Source organism: Tupaia chinensis, unplaced genomic scaffold (genome assembly GCF_000334495.1).
Source record: "Tupaia chinensis unplaced genomic scaffold, TupChi_1.0 Scaffold000600_1, whole genome shotgun sequence".
NCBI lineage: Eukaryota > Metazoa > Chordata > Mammalia > Scandentia > Tupaiidae > Tupaia > Tupaia belangeri.
Window position 1 is genome coordinate 3328288 of NW_006160117.1, and position 5188 is coordinate 3333475.

The window sequence follows — 5188 nt, forward strand, 5'->3', positions numbered from 1 at the left end:
GGGTAATTAAAGTTATGAATTAGTAAATTCATAAATTAGAGATTCACAATTTCATTAAAAGAGTTCATTTATGGAAGAAGACTACCTATAAATCAAAGTCGTAGGTATGGGAAGGAACTTATATGTGAATAGGATATGGCCATCTTTATTAAAATCCAGCAGTGGGGATCAGCAGATACTGTAGTAGTTAAGGCACTGGACTCCCACATGGCCAACTGTGGTTCGAGTCACAGGTCCAATGGCTTCAAAATCACACTGGGGCAGGGGGGTGATTCCAGGCTAGACCTTTGAAGAAAAACTGTTGTTGAAGAGTCATGGTGCAGCCCCGGTCTGCTGCCACCACTGCCGCAGAGGAGTGACAGAGAAAACTCCAAGGGTACCTTGCAGCCATGGGAAAACTGAAGAACTAAAACATCAATCCTTATCTAAAAACCAAGAATAATTGCCCGAATCCATCACTTGCCAGATCTACTATTAGTCCCAAACAGGACAACCATGTTGTCTTACCTGTCAAAACCACAAGACCCATCAGCATTAAACTACAGCCTAAAACAGCCAATATCACAGGGTCACAGAAGCCAAGGTTGGAGCCACCAAAACTCGTGGGCAAAGGGCTCACATCAGGATGTGTTTCTTCAACCCCAAATGGTAAGCCTTCCAGCAAGACTCATCCGCTCCATGAAGATGGTCATCCACTGCAACACTGTCAAGAAAACCTGTGGGGTCACTTAGTACGCAGGAATTGAAAACTATAAAGCAGCAGGTAACAGATCAAGGAAATACCAAATATATAGACTCTGTGGACAGTACCTATGTTGAAAACCAATCTTTGGATAGCTTTTTAAAAGAGATGAGCAAAGAGAATTTGCCTCAAACCTTATAAGAACCTGAAAGGAAGCCAGAATCTGAATGTGCCATAACTAAGACTAAGACTAATTCTGATAATACAATCAAGGGCAGTTTGGCTCTTAAACAAGCTATGGACAAAAGTTTAGTGAATACTCCTGTTCTTAAAGACAGAGTTAATAAGCAACTTGTTGGAGAAACAGAAATCAGGACTCTACCAGTAAATTCGCAGCAACTGCATAAAGGAGCAGGTCTTACAAGACAGGAGAAAAACACCCAAAGACAGTTCCCTCTCACCTTATTCAGACTTTTAGTAGGACTAAAGCATCAAAGAAACCAATGGTCAAGGACATAAAAGATAAAGGATTAGTAGAAGTAAATATGAAAGACCACAAGAAACTAAGTTACAGTCAAACTTTGTTCATGAACAGAAAGCAAAACCTTCTCAACCCACAATATACCCCAATTTGCTTCAGAGTGGATATGATAATATCCAAACATAAAGCAAAATCAAAAGTTCACTCAACATTGTTTTAGACATCCAACATTGTGGGTACTTGAGAGATCAAAAACCATAAGCCAGAGGTCTCATCTGACAATTGTCTGCTTTAATTCAGTCATTCCAAGCACCCCAAGCATTAGAGCAGATGGAACCAATGGTAATAAATACAACAGCAACTTTCAACAAAAAGCAAAGATTTTTGGACTCCAAGCTGAAAAAGACTCTTCCTAAGAATCATTTTCTGAATAAGACAGCTCCCAAAATGCAAGCTGGTTGCACAACCATAAATAGGAAAAGAGTCCTAAATGAGACCCAAACTAATCCAAATATGAAAAAGAAGCCAACAGCAGAAGATCGAAGGAAACAACTAGAATGGCAGAAATCTAAGGGGAAAATCTATAAATGGCCTCCTATGGAACTTAAAAGAAAAAGAAAAATTATAGAGGAAATGAGAATTTCATTCTGGAAGAGCACTGAAAAAGAAGAGGAGGAAAAGAAAGTCCAACTTGAACTATCCAGTAACATAACAACACTCGGAGGGAATGCCTACAGCTCATTGAAGGGGATATACCTTCTAATGAAATATTTACCATGTTGCCCAGCTTTCCTGAATCTGAAAAATTTGCTAAATTCTGGATCTGCAAAGCCAAGTTGTTGGCATGTAAAGGCAACTTTGATGTTATTGGCCTATATGAAGAAGCCATTAAAAACGGAGCAACACCAACACAAGAGTTGCAAGAAATTGTTCTTAATATTTTGCAAGACTTAAATGGAAATGAGGAATAAATTATCTCTGACTGCTTATTTGCTGAAACTAATAAAACATCAGTAGAAGAGTTGGTCGTGAAGATGGAATCTGAAAAGATTTGGCTTTCTCCAATAGAGAGGGAACAGGTTGTAGCAGTACCCCCAGATAACCAAAGCAGAACCCAGAACCATCCTGGTATCAAATTACAGATCACCTCAATCCTAAGCTTAAGTGGAATTCCAGAAGTGCAAGACATAAAGCTCATTACTCCTGTGCAGTGTTCAGCAAGAATCTGTCAGCAGTGTCCTGCTACCCAGAAATGCTGCAGGAACACAATTTAATAGTGGCATCTCTGGACGAGCTATTAGAAATAGAAGAAACAGGGGCCGGCAGGTGGGATGATGGTGGTTAAAGATGTTTGGGGATGGTTGAACTCGTAGAGATTCCTGGGGGACGACACGCCCAAAGGGGGCTTGAGCAGACCTCATACCTTACCAGTGTCTTGCTCCAGGTGTTTCTTTATATCTTTTGTATTTGTCAAAGTGTTTTCCTGATTTTCATGAGCTTCTATCAAGCAAATGAACAGACAGACAGATAATACAAGTGTGTCCTGGAAAACCCTTGGCGGTCAGTAGCACAGGTGAAATATCCTGGGTTAGGGCTGGCAGGTGATGGTTAAAGGCACTGGACTCACACATGGCTGACTGCAGTTCAAGTCTCAGACCTGGTAGCTTGCTTTCTCTCTCTCTCTTTCTCTGGTCAAATTAAATAATAATAATGCAGTTAAATAAAAGTAATTCTAAAAATAGAAATAGAAGAAACAGAGTTTCATATTTCATAAAAATAAAGCTTTGCCTGTAACATGGAGTTTCAAATCCTTGAATCATAATTTCTTGATGCTTCTTCAGAGAAAAAAAAAAGTGTTTCAGAGCCTCTGTGAGACAAGAAATGCCCTTGTGCAAATAACCTCAAAACATATGTATCATGGTGAGGTATCATGGATGATTATGGTCTCAGGGCTTAGGAAGTAATTCACTAGATTTACTCTCAAATTTTATATCCTCCTGGAAAGTCTTCGGTTTATGTGTTTAAGACTAGTTTGCCATAGTTTTACAGCATATAAATTTCAAACTATTCAATATGTATCCCTTAAGTATGGTTTAAAAATTAAAAATTGCAGTTTATTAATTTGCTTTAATTCCAGCATAGTTTTTTTTTTTTTCACCTGAAAGTCAGTTCCATAATATGATGAACCTTCCTTACTGTGTCCACCATTGCAGAGAGGACAAGTCTTTATGCTGTGGAAGATCTGAGCTTTGAAACCAGTTTGCCAGGCTAGATGAGACATGGCCGAAGGCCTGACGAAGTCCCTTCATTTTACAGATGAATTTACACTAGTTATGTGGATCTTTTTGACTTCATCACAGCATTCCTATAGATAAGGGGTAATTCTTGCCAGGTCTCCCTGGATGAAACACAATCCTGAATTGGGATGGTCATCTAGTTTTTTATATCCAAACAAACATACTTCCTATTCAGAAACACTTCAAGTTAAAACATAAAGAAGTGGGAATGGGAAGGAGACACCTACTTCTTTAGTTCTTTACTCTGTTAGTGAACAGCTGGCCTGATAAGGCAGAATGGGCCCCAGAAACTACTATAGGTTGCTTTTCTTTCCTCCTGGGCAACTGCTCTTGGAAAGGTAAAATCAGTCATTGTGTAATGTATAGAAAAACCTAGTCAATATGTTTTGACTGTATTAGTATTTAGGTATTATCTAAAACAAAAATCATTAAATCTATTTTTTTTTCTTTCCTGAAACAAACAAACAAAAAATCACACTGGGCATGTGTGCATGCATGCCCCAAATCCCAAGGGGAGACTGGAAGAGAAGGGACTGTGGCATTGCAAGTCCCCCCAGGGAGTGAGTTCTCATTTTCCTCTCTCTGTCTCTCACTGATGAGCACACATGCCCTATGGCAAAAACTTTTTAAAAATTTCCAACAGTAAGTAAAATTCTTTTTTATTTGCATTTCTCATAAATGGCTGAATTTTTAACTGATTGTTTTTCATACCAGGAAACCTAATTTGGACAGTGTTTTTATTCTCTAACGTCTATAATCAAGAGATAGGGTATTATTTAGTGAAAACCATAATTTGTCAAATCATATTTATATATTTAGCAGTTATTTATTGATCACTGTGATGATTAATTTTAGATGTCACTTTGACTGAATTAGAGAATACCTAATAGCTGGTAAAGTATTATTTCTGGATATGTCTTTGAGGGTATTTCTAGAGGAAATTGGTGAATGAGTTGGTGGACTGAGCAAGGAATCCACCCTCAATGTGAGTGGGCACCATCCAACTGATAGGGGAATTAGGTAAAACAAAAAGACAGTGGAGGTCCAGCTGTGGTGGTACAGATGATAGGGTGTCACTACATAATACTGGAGCCATATGGGAGGCCCAAGCTCAGATCCTGGGTTGACCTGAACATGCTGGGTGCACCCAGGCATGCCTATGATTCTGAGTGGCTGGGAGGTTGGAAGAGTATTATGGCATGGTGAGATCGTTTCAAACGCAACTATGCCTTTCTGTCTCTCTTTTTCAATAAATAAATCAACTTTTCAAAAAAGGCAGAGGAAAGGAAAATTCTCTCTCTCTTATGGAGCTGAGATAATTTTCTTTTGCCCATGGACAAGAACTCTAGGCTATTGGTCCTTTGGACTCCAGAACTTACACCAGTGGTCCTGTGAGTTCCCAGGCCTTTGTTCTCAGCTGAGAATTATATCATCAGCTTTCCTAGTTCTGAGTCTTTCAGACTGGGACAGAGCCACACTATTGGCATCGAAGAGCCTCCAGCTTACAGATAGTCTGTTGTGGAACTTCTTTTTTTTTAAAATTTATTCATTTTCTACATTAATTCACTATACACCATCACAACACACAAATGAATTTTCCATCCAAAATACACTGTGCATTGACTCAATCAAGCACATCAACATACATGTTCTCAGCAAATAATTTTCCAATTCTTATGTCCTGCATACCTTGCCTTTTGTTTTGCCATCCTTGATTCCCCATCCCCC

General features: G+C 39.0%; 1 pseudogene; it reads left to right on the forward strand.

Annotated features, from left to right (window-relative positions):
* Nucleotides 1-314: 314 nt before the first annotated feature.
* The window catches only part of LOC102501176 (cytoskeleton-associated protein 2-like), a 15585-nt pseudogene continuing 10711 nt past the window's right edge, over nucleotides 315-5188 (forward strand).